Raw genomic sequence first — 21,167 nt, forward strand, 5'->3', positions numbered from 1 at the left:
GGCTGAGGCAGGAGCCCAACCTGGGCAACTTAGCAAGACTGGTCTCAAAAAATAAGGGCTGAGATGCAGCTCAGTGCAGGCGCTGGGTTCAATCCCCAGTCTGGAAGGAGAAAACTGATCAAAGATCTGATTCATTTCCCAGTTCTTAATATTAAAATGCATTCACACACGCCCTTGATACTCGGGCATGCACAGTGACAAGTTCATACCCGTGCGTGACACCAACACCAGCACCCATGTGCACTGCAAGCCTGAGACATGAAGGGGTGGCGTCTGGCGGGGTTTCCCGGGAGTGTCTCACGGGGCGCCCTGGGTCCCGACACGCCCTGCTCTGGGGACTGAAGACGGCACCAGGGTGTTCGCTGCCATTCGCTTCCCCCGCAGGACCCTCTACCCGGAGTCGAAAGCAACTTAGTCACCCAGGTGCTGAGGGGGTTTCGGATTCAAAACTCGCAGGAGGCAGGGCCGGGGATTTAGCTCAGTGGTGCCGCGATTGCGCAAGGTCCTGAGTTCGCCTGTCTCGCAGGCACAAGGTCCCGAGTTCGATCCCCGGTGCCAAAAAAACCCAAAACAAAACTGCTAAATCTTTTCTCCTTAGAGCCGGGATTTAGCTCCAGCGCCTGCCTCGCGAGCGCAAGGTCCCAAGTTCGATCACCGGTACCCCAAACCAAACCAGCAGGAGCGCTCAGGAGCCCCAGGTGGGGGGCTGGATTCCTGCTCCTCCCACGGCAGGCGCTCGCGCCTCTCCCCGCAAACCCCAAAACAGTGGTTAGATGCCACGAAGTAGGTGGCAATGCCTTAACCGTATGCGTGTTGTCAGGCCCAAGGGCCTCTTCCATCCTTGTCAAGGGGAGTGCTAACCTTCTCTCCTTTCATACAACACGACCATTAATCCGCACGCGCGGTATTTAAGCATCTAGATTCGCCTTCACTGTCGGTGACGGCGAGTTTCTGTTCCCCATCCTCAGGGACGCACTAGTGCAGGAGACCCTGAAAATAGGACACCCGAACTATTTACATCTGTTTATTTTTACTAATTTGAACGTGTAAGAAACTAATCCCAATTTTTTGTTGCGATAATGAATTCACAAAGCCAGCCAATCAGAAGCCGAGGGGAACATCGGAAATCCCGAGGATTCCTCCGAGAAGCAGATTCCCCCGGAAACAAAACAGGGCGGGCGCGCACTTCCCACAGACACACGTCCGGCGCTTGGCGGGAAGAGGCACGGAACTGGCTGCGGAAGTGGAAGTGCTGGTGACGAATCAGCGTGAGCGCCGGCAGAGGGCTCCACGGACTTCCGGACGCAGCAGCACGCGGGGAACTGTGGGTGGCGAGGGGCGGGGACCCGCTGGCGCCGTGTGCGCAGGGTCTGCGCTTCTGCCCTGGTCCGCGCATGCGCCTCGCCCTGTTGCGCCTTCGTTGGTTGGAAACCAGGCAGCCGACCTCGGCTTGGTCCGTGCGCTTCCCCCGCCCGAGGGTGGAAGATCGGTGCTGCGCTTCGGCCCAGCTCTCTGCCCTAGTGCCCGCCCCAGGGGCGCAGGTTCAGACCTCTCCTGATAAAAAGCGTAAACCAGAGCAGCTGGTAAACATGCTTTTGTATGTGTGCATGAGGCACATGCATGTGTGCGCCTCTCCCGTGCACACCCGTCCATGCGCGCACATGCAGGCCCATGAACGTGTGTACGCGTGTCTGCAGAGTACCCGTGGCCGCATATGCGTGTCGCCCCACGCGCACACGTGTGTAGGTGACTCAGGTAAGCACACACACCATTGCATTGTGGGTTTGTGAGCCCTTCCCACATGCAGGAGCAACACAAGGCCTGGGCCACCTGGGGCTGGGACAGGAAGGACTGGCAGCTCTGGGTGCGAGTGACAACAGAGACCCTGAGCCTTGGCTTTGGTGGCTGTCAGCCCTGTCCCGCTGGTGTGTGGCCTCCTTCTGGCCATACTCTCCTGGCCTTGAGAATTGTCAGATCCGGATTCAGTGCTGCCATCTTTTACCACAAGGGCCAGGGGCCAAATCGCCAAAGCTTGGCCGCACCAGGGTCCTCTGGGGCTCTGTACTGGGGCCCTCTGGGTACCAGCCCACCTTGCCTGTGGCCTCTGGCTTCTGCCCCGTCCCCTGCCCGTGGAGTATGTTGCAGGGTGGGGCTGTGTCCTGCTCAGCACTGAGTGCCCATGGGTGCTGAGGCCAGGGTGGTCCCTTGAGCGTCTCTCACTGCCCCTGCCCACCAGGAAGATGCCACCAGGGTCCTGCTGCTGTGGGCCAGGGTGGGGCCCAGAGAAGGCCGAGCTCCTGGGTGTGGGTCTGGGCACTTGGAAGGCACTGGACACAGCCTCAGCCTGGCCTGGCTCTGCGGGCTGGGTGGGGGGTCAAGTCGGACCCCACCACTGGACCTCAAAGGGCCAGGGCCCCCACATCACAGCGCCCATGTTTGTTTAGGGTGGAGGTGCGAAGTCACCTTCTCATCCTGGGATGCAGCAGTGGCTCGGGATTGGGGAGATGGCAGAGGCCCTTCCCAGGGTCAGCACCAGGCTGATCTGCACAGAGCCCGAAAGGAGCAGCTTTGCTGGCTGCACTTCCTGAGGCTGCTTTTCTGGTGTCGCAGGTGCTTTGAGCTCAGCCGGATGCCTCTGTGCAGTTGACCAGGACCCCGTGGGGCTGGGCCGGGTGCCCACACCTAGGTGGGCCGAGTGCACATTGAATCCATGCTGGGCCAGAATGGCCTCATTGCCCCAGGCACACGCCTTCAGCCCGGGACCTGGTGCAGCCTCCGCTCTGTCCCAGGAAGCCACCGGAGGCCATCGGAGCGGAGGCTGTGCTGGGCTGGAGGAAGAGCCGGCTTCATGGGAGCTGGGTGGGGGTCAGAATGGTGGCACATGGGGACTGACCAGTCACAGGACTCAGTCTTGGTCCCTAAGAACCGTCCTTCAAGGCTCCTGCGTGAAATCGGGCTGTGCACAGAGAAGCGCTTAGGAGGAGAGGTGATGTCACCTCCCGGACTGACCCGCTTCACACCTGCAGAAACAAGGCGGGGACCTCACCAAGGGCTCGGGGATGCCGGCTCAGGGTCACGTGGGTCCTCTTCCCCCTGGCCAGGCCCCCGGCCGCAGGGGTAGGGCTTCAGGACAGAACACCGGACTTCCAACACAGTCAAACCAGAATCTCGGTTGAGCAACAAACAGGGTTTTAGTGTCCATATGTGCCCGGTATTTCACGCTTCAGTGCTGTTTACCTGAGATCCCCATGCAGTGGTGTGTCCTGTGTTTATTTGCTAAACCTGACAGTGCTAGTGATGGGGAGAGGCACTCTACCCTGGCCCTTTACCCACGAAGCTGCATTTCCCAGCTACCGATGTCTGCTGCCCCCGAGATGGCATGGAAAAGGGACGAAGGTGGGAGGAGGTCTTTGTTAAATGAAACTGCAGAATTCCCTTTTCTGTGCTGAAGGAGCACGGCTGTGTGGACAGCGGGACAGAGGTGAGTGCCTTCGGTCACCTCCTGGCTGGTGGGATCCTTTGGCCTCGTCCAGCCTGGGGCACACACTTTCGCCCCCTGGTGGCTGCGGCTGGATTTGCAGGTGCAGACTTTGCAACTTGGAGGCCCCAAACCCAGCGCAGTTTGTCCTCATCTCTGTCCCCGCTTCTTCAACAGCTGGGCCCTGACTGCCTTTCCCAGAGCAGAAAGCTGCCATGGCCTGGTTCCATGCTGTTGGGGAGGCTGAATTTCCTAGGCTGTGGATCTGAGAACGTGACCTGTGAGTTGGGACTTAGGCAGCAGGCGCCCAGGCTGAGGCCAGTGCAGCCCCCCAGCGGCTGTGGTCTCTCCCTCTGTCTCCTGGCCCTTTGCCACTGGATGCAGGTAGGAGGGGGCCCTGCAGAGGGACTGGGGGGCTGTCGCAGGTGGTGCTGCTTCCTGGCTCTCTGTGTGCTGCGTGGACTCCACCCCAGATGGCCAGCTGGCCCGAGGCCTTCCTGGGCTCCTGGGAGGATGACAGAGGCTGGGTGACAGCTCAGGAATAGTGACAAACCCTAAGAACTCACTGCCTTTTGGAACCAAAGACCTCGGTGACGTGGACCTTCCTGGGGCCCTCACAGGCCTTTCCGAGTGACTGCGGGTGCCCAAAAGGTTGTCATGGCTAGGATGGCCTCCCAAGCCACAACCCTGGCCTCATGGTGGCAGTGGCTCCCTGTGGCGGCCTCGGGGTGGCAGTGGCTCCCTGTGGCGGCCTCGGGGTGGCAGTGGCTCCCTGTGGCGGCCTCGGGGTGGCAGTGGCTCCCTGTGGCGGCCTCGGGGTGGCAGTGGCTCCCTGTGGCGGCCTCGCGGTGGCAGTGGCTCCCTGTGGCGGCCTCGGGGTGGCAGTGGCTCCCTGTGGCGGCCTCGGGGTGGCAGTGGCTCCCTGTGGCGGCCTCGGGGTGGCAGTGGCTCCCTGTGGTGGCCTCGGGGTGGCAGTGGCTCCCTGTGGTGGCTTCCCGGTGACAGTGGCTCCCTGTGATGGGCCCTACTCTACCCTCACTCATCTCTCTGGGGACGCTAGAGGACGAGGTCCCAGTGCCAGCCAGGGGCTGCGGGGTGGGACACTTGGTAAGTGAGGAACCTGGGTCCCCCTCCTGGAGTGCCATGCTGGGCGATTCCAGTAGCTTCCACTGGGGGGCAGGCGTGCACCACTCAGGGTCTAAGCACTCAGAAGCCAGGCTGGTCCCTGGGCCTGGGCCATGTTGGCAGTCAGGGTGGGGATGGTGGGTGGGGTTGGGGGCTGCATGGACCCCACCTCCATCCCTCTGCCTCTGGGCGGGGCTGACCCTCCTAGCTGTAGCCTCTCTGTGGCCTTGGGTAAGCTCCCTACCTGCTCCGTGCCTCAGTTTCCCCACAGGGCCTGACCACAGAACCCCAAAATGCCCACTTCGGACTTGGGGGGCTCCAGGAGCCTGGATGCGGTTGTCCTAGTTTCCAGGTGGAGAAACTGAGGCGTGAAGGTGACACTCGCCCCAGAGGCCCAGGCCTGCTCACAGCGGGCGTCACAACCAGACTGGGGCAGGACTGAGGGACAAAGTGGCTAGCCCTCATCTGGTCCTCAGCCATCTCTGTGCACCCGGGCCACCTGCTTGCTGCCACGTCTTTGTCTCTGTGCAGGGAGTGAGACGCTCAGGGGCAGTGGGGGCTGAGCTGCTGGCTCTGGGCCTGCTCACTCCGTCAGCATGCTGGTGGTGAGCGGCTATGGACTTTCTGCTGTGTATCAGTCCCGGGTGGCTTCGAATGGGACCACGGTGTGCCACGGGCCACCGGTGTCAGGGCTGGGCCGCTTTCCACCTCGAGCTGTCGTGAGACAGACGTGCCAGGGCCTGGGAGCCTGCTCTGGGCTGTGGTACCGCTGGGCACCATGGTGACCGAGGCTGTGTCCTCCCCGAGGGCGCTTGGGCCTCTGGCTGAGCCAGCGGGGGGCTGCCTGTCTGCTTCTGGGGAGGACAGTGGCCGCCCAGGGCCGAGCAAGGCCTCTCCTCAGGGCCTCTATGAATAGGGTGACCGCTGACCCCGGATGTGCGGGAGGTGGGAGGGGACAGAGCGTTCCCAGGGTTGGCGTTGGCCAGGGGCCTCTCCTACCCACCCGGGCCGCCCCTGGGGCGCTCTGGGCCTGCCCGTCCCCACGGCCAATGGCCCGGAAGCCCGGGTGGCTGTGGGGCCTGCCCTTCCTCTGAGATATAAATATCCCGCCACGGCTCCCTGGAGCGTCCGAGGCCCAAGGGTGGGGACAGAGGCCTGGCCTGTGAGACCAGCCCGGCCTCCAGAGCTGGACCGGGCTCTGCTGGAAGCCTCTCAGGCCAGCTGCTGTCCAGCAGGGTGCCGAACCCACGGTGTCCAGGGAGAGCTCTCTCCCTCTTCTTTTTCGCTAGTCCAGGTTTGCAGTGCATGGTGACGACATTTCTCTTGAGGAGTTGGTCCATGGTCCGTGTACATTTTAGTTCTTTTTGGGTCCTCTTCCCTCTCCTGCCTTCTGGGCTCCCCTCTGTGTATTAGGCCCGGGTGGCTTCGAATGGCATGACTGTGCCACGGGACCCCTGTGTCCTGTGCTCCCTCTGTCTCCTGGTCCCTTTCCTTCTGAAAGAGACCCATCCCCCTGGCTCCTACTATCTATCTTTTATTTTGCTCCTGAATTTGTTTATCCTTTGGGTTGCTCATGTAAGAGAAACCACGTCCTTCTCCACATTTCCGTTTCCACGGATGTTTGTGGGTGTGGCCTGGGGACAGATGAGGGGGCACCTTCCACTTATCTCCAGAGAGAGGCCCGGCCAGGCAGGGATCCGTGTCCTGTGTTCAGGGGACGGAGACCCACTCACGGCTTTCTCCGCCAAGGCCCGCGGGGCTCCGAGTGGGACGGGATGAGCTGAGTCATGGGAGGACAGTGGGCGGCCACGAGGTGGCCACGGTTGATGCGTGGACGGGCCATCTCCTGGCCAGGCCACATGGGATCACTCACCCCCGTGGCAGCAGAGCCCTGCTTCGTGGATCTTGCCGGTGCACGTGGCCTGGCAGCCTCCTGGGTGTGGGGTCCTGCGTGGGGGGACGCTCCCGTGGGGTGTGGCTGAGCAAAGGCAGGTGCCCTGCTTCTGCCGGCCACGGGGTCTGTGCCAGCTCACACTATCAGCCCGGAGTCTCGGGGACCCGGAAGTGGGGGGGGGCGCCATGGCGGGGTGGGGTTGTCCCTCAAGTCACGTGTCCAGGGCGAGCTGGACTTCCTGTGGACAGTGAGGTCCCGCAGTGGCGGGAGGGCTCGTGGCCCAGGGGAGGCCTCTCCTCCGCGTGCCTGGCTTTTCCCGGCTCTCCCGAGCGCCCTGCCCTGACCCTGTGACCTTGGCCTTGACCCGTGGCCCCCCGCAGCCTCTGCTATTTCCGGCCCTGCTGAGCCAGGGCCCGGTCACGTTCACAGCTCCCTGCAGGCACCGTGCTTGGGCCCCACTGAAGAAAGAGCCGACCCTGGGCCTGCACAGCTCCAGACTGCGGGCAGGGGGATCCTGGGTGCTGTGTGGGGGTCCCGGGTTCCGTGAGGGGTCCCCAGTCTCCGAGGGGTGGTTCTGGGCTTCTTGCGGGGTCCTTGGGCTGCGTGAGAGGCTCCTGGTGCCGTGAGGGGGTCTGCACCCCGCGAGGGGACCCTAGGCCTCTCCACTCTGTGCCCTCCAGGGCCACCCAGGGGCCCAAAGCTGCCTGTCCCCTGCCTCAAGCATGTGGACGCCAGGCCAGCAGCCCAGGCGAACTGTGGAGGCCACAGCTGCCTTTCCACCCACTGGACTCGGCCTTCCTCCTGCCGCAGGCTCCGCCCCGGGCCCTCCAAGCTGCCATCGTGGATGCTGCCTTGCACGGCTGCCCGCAGGCCCTGGAGCTGCTGGGGCCTCATGGCAGGGGCGGGCGTCGCAGGGCCTCGAGCTCACGCTGAGTAGTTGAGCAGAGGTGAAAGGTGGGTCCCGCATCCCGGGCGGGGGGCTCTGCTGGCTCAAGTGGGACGCATGTGCAGGGCTCTCCCTCCGGCGGCTCCTGTGGGCGCCCACAGGGCTTGTTCCACAAGAGGCAGCGGCTGGGGGGGCGAGGCTGGACCCGGCCCAGGCTTTCCCTGCAGCGTGGGGACAGAGAGCTGGGCTGGAGACCAGGCTGCAGCCCCCAGGGTGCACTGCGTGGCTGGGGCTAATTTGGGTTGGGAGGTCTGTGGGCTTGGAGGAGAAGAAGGGGGTCAAGCTTTGACCCAGAAAACAGACGAGAAGAAGCCAAGCACACAGATATCTGCAGAGAGAGAGGGAGAGATCAGGACCTGGGTCAGCATGTGCAAAGGTCCTGTGGTGGAAATGAGCTTGGTGGGTGAATCAGGAAGAGGACTTGGGCCACAGTAAGGGACAGGCAGTGAGGCGTCCCTTGCTGTCTCCAGGACAAGGTGTCCTAGGGTCCTCAGGCCTGGGGCACCCTTCCTGGGCCACAGCGCCTGCGTGGCTGGAGGCCTGAGGCAGGCCAGGTGTGTCAGGTGACCGGGTCACCTGACCGCTCAGGGCACAGCCCCTCAGGAGCCCGTGGTGGGTGGCTCCAGCGCACGAGGCGCTGGTTTTCCCCAGAGCCGGCGGCCGTGGGCTCAGGTGTCAGCGGCAGCTGCAGGCAGGAGCGGAGGCCCAGGGTGGACAGCAGACGTCCAGCAGCTGGGCCCTCAGCACTGCTGTCACCCGCGAGGAGAGGGATCCGGGCAGCCGGGCCAGAGAGGGAAGTGGAGGAGAGCGGGCTCTCCCGGGGCCTCTGGCGTGTGCCTGCGGCCACAGGGTGTGCAGTGTGGCACTGTGTCTGGTTGCTCGTGGTGTGTGTGCGCGTGTCCAGGCCGTGTGGTGGTCTCGGGCACCAGCGCCCGCCCGTCGCCCCTTGTGTTCCTCCGTTTCTCTTCCCACGGAGCAATCCAACGACGCCACGAGGAGCTTTGGGAAGGTCCCTTCCTGCTGGTGACCAGGTAGGGACGTCTTGCCGGCGGCACACAGGGACGCACAGACGGACACACAGACATACAGACGGCTTTCTTGCTCCTGGAGCCCAGGGAGGCCCTGCTGAGGACACGGCCGTGTCTCCTCCTCAGGTGTAGGTGTGCAGCGGGCACCGGACCCTTTACCTCCGCAGGCTGCGCTAGGTTCCTGCATCAGGCTGCGCGGTTTGGCGGCAGAGGGCTTTCCCCTTCCACGCCTTCATGTCGGCCTTGCTGCCTGGCCACAGGACGCTGCGGGACGTGCTGTGCAGCTGGTGGTGCAGGTGCCGCTCTCAGGAGGGTGCTGTGATTCGTGCATGTTAATAGTGTGAAGTCCTTCCCCGCTGCGCTGTCCTGACTCTCCTGGCCTTGCCTGTGGCCCTTGGCTCCCCGCTGCATTTGGGGACCCCTTGCTCTCTGCTGGGCAGGGGTGTGGCTGGCGGCTCTGGGCCAGGCGTGGCAGCTGCAGGCTCGGGCGATGGCTGGGCCCCTTGACCCTTCCTGGAAATGTGGCTGGTAGTGGCCGGTCCAGGGTCACCCCTGCTAGCCCCTGCCAACTTCCCTGGGACACCCTGCTGCACAAACAGATTGCGTTTTCCTTGTGGAAAATCAACAAGCTGTGTGAGTGTGTGCGTGTCCGGGCAAGGGAGGAAGTGGGGCAAGAGTCACCCGATTAGCAGTTTTCAAAAAGCCTTTGCTCTCCTTAAAAATCCACTTCCTCCTGCATCTGGCAGCTCTTGGCACGGACCTCCAGGGTCCCCGAAAGCGTGGGGAGCCAAAGGGCCTGGGGTCTCACTGTGCTGCTCAGACTGGTCTCAAACTTGTGCTCTCAAGCAGTCTTCTTGCCTCAGCTTCCTGAGTAGCTGGGACCGAGGCGAGCGACACCCTGGATGGCCCAAGGCCCCTCAGAGGCACCAGGACTGAGTTCCTGGAACCTCTCCCCAAGGTGCAGCCATCGGTGGCTCAGGCTTGCTCCAGTTGGGGCCCTGGGGCAGCCCGTGGGGACACTGAGGAGGCCTGGGGCCCAGGGCCCAAGGTCCAGGCCGAGGGAGGGAGAGGCCTAGAGCGTCAGGAGCATAAGGGGGTGTCTGGAGAGCAGGCACCAGGCCCTCGGGTCCCCACTCCGTCTGCTCCACCGGGCCATCCATGCCTGGCCTCAGTGTCCCTCTCTGTCACTGCGTCTGGTGAGCCCTGTCCACCTGTCCCTCACACCGTCATGGGAACCATGGGCAGCACCATTCCCATGTCCCTGCAGAGTCCCCCGTGCATGCCAAGAGGTAGAGGCCACATGATGTCCTTCCCCTCATGGGTCACAGCTGTCCCTCACCTGCCACCTCCCAGGGCAGAGGGTCAGCAGACACCCAGAAAGTGGACGCAGAGCTCGGGACCCAGTGGGGTCTGCACCTGGGTGCTGATTCTGGGGCCCCTGGGACACACGCGGAGGAGCCCTGTGGACCACAGAACTGCCGGTGGGCAGGGGGACAGTGGTGGTGGCTTCCATCAAGGAAGGGCTGCCCCAGACCCCCCAGACAGGAGAGAGCTGACCCTGATGTCCCACCCTGGAGCAGCCGTCCTGACCTGCAGCCTGGCTCCACCTCCGAGTTACAGACACCGGCCTCGGGCAGGCGGAGGTCATGGGGACCCTGCCCTGTCTCCAGTGCTTCCAGGCCCTTGGAGCCCCTGAGTTTCCTCCCCTGGCTCCCTGCTTGGATTCAATTAATCAATGGGGGAAATCTCACGTGGTGCCTCTCGGAGCCCCTGGGGCCCTTACAAGATTGATGAACACAAACATCAATTTCTCGGGCCCTGCGCCTCTGAAAACACCGCACTTTTCAGATTGAATTGCTGCTGCTCGCAGCCCAGTGTAAATAAAGGAGAGGGAATAATGCGGGAGATTTGTTACCATGGGCAGCCGCTGCCTGAATCCCTTCGCTATAGCACATTAGAGGGGGCTGAGGAGAGGGACAGGGAGCCAGGGAGCAGAGGACAAGCAGAGGGACAGAGAGGAGAAGGACACAGAGGCAGGGAGAGGGGACAGCCAGCCGATGGGGGTGGCCTGGCCCAGCACGAGGGGAGGGATGCACTTGCCAGTGGTGATCTGCTGGTGATTTGCTTTTCCTGGCTTCTGGGAAGGACGGTGGGGCTGGGGCTGCTGGTCCTACGTCTTGAGCCCCACGACGCTGCCCTTGCTCCCTCCTTTGGGGCCAGTGCAGACAGGCACCTGCAGTGCAGCACCTGGAGGCCTGGCCAGGGCCCAGGGCGGGATCCAGAGGCCAAGGTGGAGGCCGGGCAGGCAGGACTCTGCAGCTGTGTCATGGGCCTGATCGTGCCTGGCTGAGTGCCCAAAGCCCAGGTCCCTCTTTACCCAGTTTGCGCCTTCTGCCCCATGCCCCAGTGCCCCTCCGTCAGTGCAGGGGCTCCAGGCCAGCACCCAGGGTGAGAGCCAGAAGGCAGGAGCCACGTAAATCATAAAAAAGAGAGATGTTAGAGTTGTTGACAATGTCCTGCCACCTGGCCTGGCCATGGTGGATGCTGCCACAGAAAGCAGGCTTGCATGGGGTTTCCCCGCCAGGCCTCTGCCACCTGGGCCATCCTCACCTGCAGTGTCTCCAGGGGCTGGTGCCAGGCAGTGCCTGTGGCCCCCGTGGTCCCCGCCCGGTCTCTCCAGGCACAGGTGCCCCTTGGCCTGTGACACAGCTGTCACTGCGGGCCGTCCCTGTACAGATGAGGGCTGGAGCCACGTGCAGGGCCTCGGGGAGCATGACGAGCCCCATAGTCCAGGCCAGCGCTCCAGCTGCCCTTGCTCTGCACCTGCTGAGAGTCCCGAGCCCTGCGGCCGGTGTTTGGGGTGGCACTGCCATCTCTGTCAGCAGCTCTGGGGGCTGGTGTTGGGCCACCTGGGCCTGGGGCTGGTTCTGCGTGGGGCCTGGTCTTGCTGTCCTGGCAGTGACTGGGACTGGGGACACCGCAGTCCTCGGTACTGGCTGTGTAAAGGGCAGGAGCCTGCAGCCCTGGTGGTGTCAGCTCTCATTTACTGGTGTGTCCTGGCCTCCAGGGGAGAGGTGTGCTCCAGAAAGCATCCGGCAAGGGTCTGCAGCGCACGGAGGCTCCCGCGGCCCAGCTAGGCACCTGGGCAGGCATCCAGGAGGAGGCAGCTGCATCGGGCTGTGTGGGCCAGACCTTCCAGATACAGCGGAGAGCATGTCAGGGCTGTGTCTGGCTGTGCCCCAAAGCCTCATGGGGTCATAGGTGGGGCTTTTTCAGGGGTGGCTGGATCGACTGTGTGACTGATTCGTGGTGCAACGCTAGGATTAAGGGCGTGAGTGCTGCCTGCCCTAGGTAGTCCAGATAAGATAAAAGGAGCAGGAAGACGCTGTTAAATTCCCTTGTTGCTTTTGCTATGTTGTGTGTGCCACGAACTCTTCTCCTCTGCGATGCCCCTCTGCCACCCACCCCTTGGAGCCAGCCCATTGTGGACTGAAACCTCTATAAACTGTGAGCTAAATAAACCTTTCCCCTTTAACTCTGGGTGTCGGGTGTTTTGTCTCAGCAAGGAGAGAAAAGTAACTAAGATGGGGTGAATGCCGGAGGGTTGTGGGGAGGAGCAGGCGTGCTCAGAGTTGGGCTTTGGAAGACCCTGCGGCCATGAGGTGGGCAGGACTTGGAGGGAGGTCTAGAGACAAGCTGAACAGGGCGCTGCTCCTGCCCCCACACCGGGGAGGCTCCTGCTCCGGCCTTCCCTTCAGCAGGTACAGAAGCTTCCAGGAAGTGGCCCATGAGCCCTGAAGGGTGCCCGTCCCAGGGCTGGCATCCCCCTTTCCTTGACAGAAGAGGCTGAGTGCTCCCCTCTGCCTGGTGAGGACCCGTGTGGCTTGTGGCTCTTGATCTCCATTCTGGTCCCTTATCAATTGGCCTTCAGGAGCCAGAGGTGGAGGCCAGCTCCCGGGTGCAGTTAAAGGGAGGCCCCACCGAGCCCGGCCTGTAGCGCTGGGGGACTGTGGGGTGGGCGAGGCCCCTGTGCCTGTGGGTCTCATGTGGCCGTGGGTGCTTGACTCAGCGCTGCAGCAGGCAGCAGGTGGCAGGCAGCAGGTGGCAGGCAGCAGGTGGGCTCTTAAGTTAAGTGTGGCTAATTTTGTCCAAGAACACGATGTCACTGGAGATTTCTGCATTTGGTGATGACTGGAGAGTCCAGGCCTCTCTGGTTTGCAGAAAGTGGGAGCCTGGAATGGCTGCTGGGTAGAGAGGTCTTGTGTGTGGAGTTGGGGCCGGGCTGAGACCCTGCAGCCACTTCCTCCACCCAGGGCAGCACAAGGGGGCTGGGGTGAGGCCATCTCAGACACCTCAGCCCCAGAACAGTGATGGCAGCAGGTCAGGGCACTGGCTGAGCCTGGTGACCGTCCTTGATAGGCCTGGAGCTGTCCCTCCCGGGCCGTGCTGTGTGCCTGCTGACTGCCCCCACTTCTCCTTGGTGTCAGGAGTCGCAGGATGGTGTGGGTGAAGTGTTGCCCAGGAGCCAGCCCTACAGGTTGGGCCTTTGCCTTGGCCCCTGGGGGGCAGGGCCAGCCCTTGTGTGCACTGGGCAGTGGCTGCCCATGGGGAAGCTCAGGACTTGGCATCTCTCCTCAGAAGCTCCCTTGTCTCTTGCCTGAAGACCACAGACACCCAGCAGGGTCTAAGCAGAAAGGAGCAACGGAATGGGAAGACAGCCCATCCCTGATCCTGGCTCCTGGCTCCTTCCTCCACGGTCCGAGTCCCGAGTCCTCCTGCCTTGTAGGCCCACCCTGGGCTCCACCCAACACAGTCCTGCCAGCAGGTGGCCTTGGAGCAGGAATGACAGTAGTCCCCGCTTTGGGGGCAACACTGAGGGGCCCGTGAGGACAATGAGGGGACCAGCTTGGAGCCCGGGTAGCTGCTTGGTTCCGAGGTACAGACCAGGGCGGTGGGGAGGCCTCAGCTTGCCCCATGAGCTGAGTGGTCCTTGGTGGCCAGGGGGTTCTCAGGCATCAGGAAAGCTGGGCCGCAGTTTCCCCCGAGAGGGAGAGGGGCTGAGCTGGGACAGAGCCCGTCTGTCCTCTGAGCTGGCTGGGGACAAGGTGGCATCTCAGCTGGAACTCTGGACACAGTCCCAGATGGTCTCTCTGTCGCTTTCTGGGACAGAAAAGCAGGGATACCCAACAGCCAGAATGTAAATGTGGAGAGGTTTATTTTGGCTCATGTGTTTAGTCCACAGCTGGCTGGCTGGCAAAAGGAAGGAAGGTAGGGTGGAAGGGTCTGGTGGACAAGAGATGCTCACATCATGGGCACCAGGAAGCACACAGAAGGGAGGAGCCGGGAGGGAGATGCAACCCTCCAGGCCACGCCCCCAGAGCTGCCTCCTAACCAAGTCAGCCACATAAGGAAATAGTGCACAACATGCTGGCCTTTGTCTGTTGCTGAGCCCGCCCGCCCATGTTTCTCCAGGAATCATAAGATGTTTTGTTAAAGCCACCTGCGCTGCAAATGTAACAGTTCAAGCAATGTAACTGTTGAAGAGTCCTGACTGCAAATGTAACTGTTCAAGCTACAAGATGTTCCTACCAGATGTTTCAAGATGTTCTGTTATCTCCACCTTTCTGCTTCTGTAAACGTGTTTGCTCAGTATGTGACCCCAAGCCCCTAGTCTGTAGATCTTGGTAGAGAAATACTACACAGTAAGATCTGGGCTAGCCTTGCCTCCGGTGTTTTTTTCTTCCACAAAATGTTTTGGTCCAGAAATGTAAGTTTGTGTGGCAGCGCAATGTAGCAGCACTCATGCCCAGTGTATCAAAATGTTCTGTGACTGTTTGAACTGTATGACCTTTCAGGAATGTTGTGTTAAATTCTGCTCCTCATAAGAATGTTCTCTAACTCCACTCCTCTGCTTCAGGAGTGTCCTTTAACTCTGGCCCCCTGCTTCAGTGAGCATGCTCGCCTATCCTGTAGCTCTCTATATAAGAAGGATCTCGTTTCTGGTAAAGTGTTCAGACTGCAAGTACGAACTCCTTTGAGCGCACTGGTGTAATAAAGGTTTTCTCATCTCTTCAAGTGACCATCAGATTCTCAAGTCTTCACATTTGGAGAGCTGTGGCCTGGGGCTGCCACACTGCGCTGTAACGCTCAGCTGTGCCTTGGAGCTGTGGCACTTGACTGTGACACTGAGCTGTAACACTTGGCCATAGCACTGAGCTGCTCCACTCTGCTACAACAATCTCTAGATAAAGTTGCTTCCATTTCTTTTTCTTTGGCGGGGAGTTGCCGGGGATTGAACTCAGGACCTTGTGCTTTCGAGGCAGGCAGTGGAACCACTGAGCTAAATCCTCAGCCTAAGTTGGTTCCATTTCTGTTCAGGGCTCAGACTTGGGAGTTCAAACTTCTCTGGCTTACTGGCATAATAAAGCTTGGTTCTCTCCATCTCTCTGAGTGCTGGTTGGGTTCTTCACCTCCAGAGACCTTTGGATAGCTGTAACACTTGCCTGGAAAGCTGAGCTGTCACACCTTGCTGTAACACCCCCATGAGGCTGTGTTAGATTGAAGCCATCACATCCTTCTGTCCTCTCTTATCTCATTGGCTCAGGGCCACAGAGTTACTAAAGGGAAACAGCTAAGACCAAGGTAAACTACAAAGTATTCTGAATGGAACACAGTATTCACAGTGGAACACAATATATTGATATTTTTGGTGATATAACTTAATAAAGGAAAATTGATAGCACTAAGTGAGTATATTAAAAAAAGGAATTCATTGATTGAAATATTCAGCTGGAAAAACTATAAAGAGCCTGGTGGCACAGGCCTGTATTCCCAGTTCTTGTGCTACTGAGGCAGGAGGGTCACAGTGAGTTCAGGGCCAGCCTGCACAACAAAACAAGACCCTGTCTCCAACAACAATAAAAACTACAAAGAGGAGCAAATTAAAGCAAATGGAAGCCAACAGTAAAGGCAAGAGTAGAAATTCATGAGCCAGATGTGGTGGTACACACCTGTAATCCTAGCGTTCAGGCCCCAGGCTGAGGCAGGAGGATTGCCAAAAGTTTGAGGCCACCCTGGACGACAGAGCAAGACCTTGTCTCAAAACAGCAACAATAACAACAACAACAATAAAACAACAACAGGCTATTGTAGCTTTCCAGTGTTACAGTGAAGTACGACAGCTCAGTGTAACAGCCAAGTGTTACAGCTATCTGAAGGTCTCCAGAGGTAAAAAGCTGAGAGGCACTCTGAGACATGGAGGGAACCTGTATTACACTGAAGAGCCCAGAGTGGTTCACACTCTGAAGTCTGAGCCCAAAGAGAGACGGAAGCAACCTTATATCTCTATGGGGTAGAGGGTTGACAACAGTCACGTGCTTACAGAAGTGGAAGGGCAGAGATAGCAGAACATCTTTTTTTTGTTTTGTTTTGGTACCGGGGATTGAACTCGGGTCCTTGCGCTTGTGCAGCAGGTGGCAAAACCACTGAGCTAAATCCCCGGCCCACAGAACATCTTGAAGCACCTGTAGGAACATCTTGCATCTTGAACAGTTATGTTGCTTGAGCTGTTACATTTGCAGTGCAGGTAGCTTTAACCAAACATCGAAGGGTGAGGCTTTGGAATGGATAAAAGTCTGCATATTGGGCATTATTTCCTTATCACAATGGCCCATGCTGTGTTTCCCAGATGCAGCGTGTGCTTTTAGCTTTGCTCTCACCCTCTTTTTCTCTTTACTCGGCCCAAGCTCGCTCTGCTGAGCGAGTTTCTCTCCCACTCTTCACTTTCACTTTCTAGAATAAATTTTTAAAAACACGAACAACCCCCCAAACCCTGACAACCCAACAACAAATAAGAGTGAAAATTCATGCAATAAGACAAGAAAACCATAGGAAAAAATAATTAAAACCAAGCTGCTTTTATGAAAAGATTAATAAAATCAATCTCTGATCACATTGAGCAAGAAAAAATAGAAAAGGCACAAATTACCAATATCAGTAATGAAGCGAGAAATGTCATTGCTGACACCAGATAAAACGTGGATAATAAAGAATATCATAAGCAATTCAATGTCCATATATTTTAAAGCTTAGAAGAAATGAAAAACTCTTTGAAAGACAATTGCCAGAGCTTTCTCAGGAAAAAAAATAGATCACCCCATACATATTAAAGAAAGTGAATTTGTTGTTAAAAATCTTCCAACAAAAACAAACTCTGGGGCTGGGGATTTAGCTTAGTGGTTTTGCCGCCTGCTGCTCAAGCGCAAGGACCGGGGTTTGATCCCTGGTACCAAAAAAAAAAACCAAAACAGCACCCAAAACTCTGGGTTTAGATGACATTTCTGGCAATTCTACCAAATACATAGAAAAAAAATGCCAGTTATTTGCAGTCTCTTTCAGAGAGCAGAAGAGGAGGGGACAATTTCCCAACTTATTTTAAATGAAGACAATACAGTGGTACCTCAGTTCACAAATGTTTTTGTTTGTGAAAAATTTGGTTTGCAAACAGAAACAATTGGCAGAATTTTGTTTTTGTTTGTGAACTCTGCACTGGCTGACAAACACAACCACAACCATCTTTTCCATAAGTGTGGAATGAATTAAGTTGGTGAACCGGTACTGAAAAGCAATGAAGCACAACAGGGCAGGGCAGGCCTTTGCCCTTGGCCCCCTCCCCATGTTTTTGCCATTTCTGTTCAAGAAATGTAACCATGTGTGCTACACAGTGTTCCTGCCCAATGTATCAAAATGTTCTGTTCAAACAATGTAACCATTTCCAAGATGTTTCTACCTAAAGCAGAGATTCCTGCTGCCAGCTGTGTCTCCACCCTGAAAGGTTCCTCTCAACTTCCTTTGTCAACTGTAGGTAAACCCACTCTCACTATACCTTGGGGCTCAGGATTCGGTGTGCTTAAACCCTGAGCCAGCCGGCATGATAAGCTCGGTTTTTCTCCATCTCTTCCACTGGCTTTCAGATTCGCCAGTCTTCAAATTGCTGTAACTAACATAGAACTGTAACACTTGGATATAACTCTGAGCTACCTCACTTTCCCCCAACAGAACCACTGTATTAACAGGATACCAAAGCATGACCAAGATGTTATAAAAAAACTACAGACTGCTATCCTTTGTGGGCAGAGACATAATAATCCTTCATAAAATATCAGCAGGTCAAATCCAGATAAATCCAAAACAGAGGACAGATGATAGGAAGTACAGGGATGGCTCTTTCTCAAAGGGGACAAGGATCAAGAGTTGGAGGAAGGCTGAAGAGGGAAAGGGGATGAAGAAAAAAATTAAGGGGGCCGGGAATTTGGCTCAGTGGTTCCGCTGCCTGCCTTGCAAGTGCAAGGACCCAAGTTCGATCCCTGGCACTAAAAAAAAAAAAAAAGTAATTAAGATGTGTTATATAATAACTCCACATGAGATGCGTATGCATTCTGTACTGCAAATGTGGGCAAATAAAAAAGCAAAAGCAAAACCAAAACCAAAACCAAATCCAGCTAAATATAAAAAGGATAACACTCTAGACCAATGGGGTTTATCCCAGGAATGCAACTTGAGTTCAACATTCAAATATCAATCAACTAATTCATCATATCAACAGATTTAAGAAGAAAGACCTTATGATCATGTCATAAATTTTTTTTTAAAGAAGCATTTGACCAAAGTCAGCATCTATTGATGAAAAATTCTCAGCAAATGAGTATATCAGGAAGGGAACTTCTTCAACCTGATGAAGGCATCTATCAAAAAATCTACCGCTATTATCATAAATATGGGTGACATTTTTCTCGAAGATGGGGACAGTGTCATCTCTCCTGTGTAGTATTGTCCTGTAGAACCTGGCCAAAGGAAGGAGACAAGAAAAAGAAATACAAGATCTACGGGCTGGAGAGAAGAAATTAAACTGCTTCTATTCTCAGTCAACAGGATTGTCTATAAGAAAATCTCAAAGACTCTGTAAAAAAGTTACTAGAACCAATTACTGAGTTTGGCAAGGTCACAATATAGAGGGCCAGTGCATACTAAGAAGTGATTATAATCTTATGGACAAAATGAATCTCTGGGAATTGAAATTAGAGACACAAAGCACATCTACTAGAGCCCCAAAACTTCTAAAATGCACAGGTATGAATGCAGCCAGACGCAAATGAGACCTCTGCATTGAAACTAGAAATCACTGATGCTCATGGCTCGGAGAAGTCTGTTAAGGTGTCTCCGAATTTGGGATTTAATACAATCCCAGTCAAAACCTAGCAGGAATGCTTACAGGAATCAACAAGCTGATACAGAATTCATGTGGAAAGAGAATGACCTAGAAGAGCCAAAATACATTTTTAAAAAGCAAAGAAGTTTGAAGGATGCACTATCTGATTTTGAGACTTATTCTAGAGCAAAAGTAACCAAGGCAGCATGGGACTGGACTGGGGAAAGCTCTCCACATGGATGATGGGACGGAATAAGAAACCCAAAAGAGACTGGTGTGGAGGCTTACCTCCCTCCACGTGATGTTTACCGAAGGTGTGGAATAGTTCAATTTGAAAGGGTAGTCTTTTTAATTTTATATTTTCCTTCTTGATAGTGGAAATGGAAGCAAGGACTTTGCACTGAGCTACATCTCGAGCCCTTTTCTTATTTTAACTTTTGAGACAGGATCTTGCTGAGTTGCCTGGGGCTTGAATTTGAGACCTTTCTGCCTCGGCCTCCCACAGTGGCACCACACCTGGCCCAGTATGGTCTTTCAAACAAGTGCTTTTGGAACATTTGGACATCCATATGCAAAAAAAGAGGAAACAAAAGTAAACACCCCCCCAAAAAGAAAAGATGAAAGAACCTTGGCCCAAACCTTGTACCCAATGCAGAAATAAATTCCAAACAGAGGACGGAATCCTGTGGTCTCAGCTACTCAGGAGACAGAGGCAAGAGAACCTCTGGATCCCAGGAATTGGAGGCTGCAGTGCATGTGCAGAGTGGTTTTGTGCTGAGGTTGGGATCAGCAGGACGACTACTGGGAGCTAGGACCACTGGGCGGCAGGTGCAGAGTGGCCAGAGTGGCCAGTGTGGGTAGGTGAGGGGGCTGTCGTGGACAATGGGAGAGGAGAGGGAGGGAAGAGACGAGGAGGAAAAGGAGGAGGAGGATGACAATGATGACGACGACAAAGAGGGAGAAGAGGAGGAGGAAGAAAAACAAGGGAAAAAGAGGAGGAGGTATCAGCTTCTCATTTAACATCATAAAACTTCTAGGAAAAAAATCTCTGTGCCCTTGGTCTTAGAAAGATTTATTCTATCTGACAATAAAAGTCATGATTCATTTAAAATTTGATAAATTAGACTTTATAAAAATGTAAATGGAAGGACAATCTACAGGTTTGAAGAAAATATTTTTAAAACTCAAATCTGATTAAAGACTTTATACCAGAATATAATAAGCATTCTCAAAACAGTGCTAAGAAGCTGAGTGTGGTGGCACACGCCTGTAATCCCAGCACTCGGGGGGCGGGGGGGCGGCTGAGGCAGGAGGATTGCCTTGAGTATGAGGCCAGGCTGGGCTCCATAGCGAGTTCCAGGCCAACGTAAACCACATAGTGAGTTTCTATCTCAAAACAAAAACAAAAGCGAAAACTCTCAATGCTAAGTAAACAAACAAGCCAAATAAAAAGGAGACAAAATATTGGAAACACTTCATCAAAATAATATATATGATGCCAAGCAAGGAGATGGAAAGATGCTGGATGTAATTAGTCACCTTGTAGCGCTGCTATGAGCCAGCACCACATCTCTGTGCCAGTGGGTTTTTAAAGACTGACAGTAGCAGGTGCTGGGGTGTGGTGGGCAGTGGGGCACATGCTGAGCCTGCACATGGTCCTCCCTTCTGTCCCCAGCACCACAAGAAATGACATAGAACAGAACAGCAAACACGTGACATTGCCAAGGGCTGGTGAGGATTCGGGGCAGCTGGAAACCTGAGACATCACCAAGGGAGCAGTAAATGGCACCACCACCACAGGGGACAGTGAGGCAGCTCCTGCAGGGAGAAATGTGTGCCTAGGATGGGACCCAGCTGCCCCACTCCGGGGAGATTCCATAAATCACACGAAAATCCATGTGGCAGGGTGCCAGCAGCTCATTTATACTTGTCCCAAACTGGAAATGATCAAATATCTCCTAGACAGTGGTGCCACCATATTATAAAATACTTTCTAGCAGTAAAGCATTGAGCTGTCGGTGTGAGAAAGAATATGAATGAATTTCAAATGAATTGTGTCTGTAAAAGAAGCCAGACTCACACGTGCCAGGCACACTGTATAATTCCATTTAAATTACATTCCAGAAAAGGCAAAAAATATAAAGCTAAGCAACACATCAGTGCTTGCTAGGGGCTGGGGCTGTGGGGTGGGCATTACTCTACTCCTGACCGTGATGTGACTAGTGTAAACCATATAGACTAGCTGTCCAAAAGGGTGGATTTTACCATAGGTAATTATACCTCAATAAGTCTGACTCTGTACTGAGTGTGGTGGCACATGCCTACATAGTGAGACCCTGTCTCCAAAAAAAAAGGCAAAAGCTAGACTCTAAAACAAGTAATTTGGGAGAATTAACATCTTCATTGTTGAGTTTTCTAGACCACAAGCCGGACCCATGTTCCACATTTACTTAGGTCTGTACTAACATCTATTAGTAAAATTACATGTA

At 55.9% G+C, this 21,167-nt stretch overlaps 1 non-coding gene across 1 annotated transcript; it reads right to left on the reverse strand.

Moving 5' to 3' along the window:
- Positions 1 to 757: 757 nt before the first annotated feature.
- On the reverse strand, positions 758 to 883 carry LOC147826029 (U6atac minor spliceosomal RNA). Its single transcript, XR_015439905.1, has one exon. It is a non-coding gene; the product is annotated as a U6atac minor spliceosomal RNA (small nuclear RNA).
- Between the last annotated feature and the right edge of the window lie 20,284 nt (positions 884 to 21,167).

This window comes from Heterocephalus glaber, unplaced genomic scaffold, assembly GCF_053883595.1.
Source record: "Heterocephalus glaber isolate CG9 unplaced genomic scaffold, H.glaber_assembly_v1.0 deba00001479, whole genome shotgun sequence".
Lineage (NCBI taxonomy): Eukaryota > Metazoa > Chordata > Mammalia > Rodentia > Bathyergidae > Heterocephalus > Heterocephalus glaber.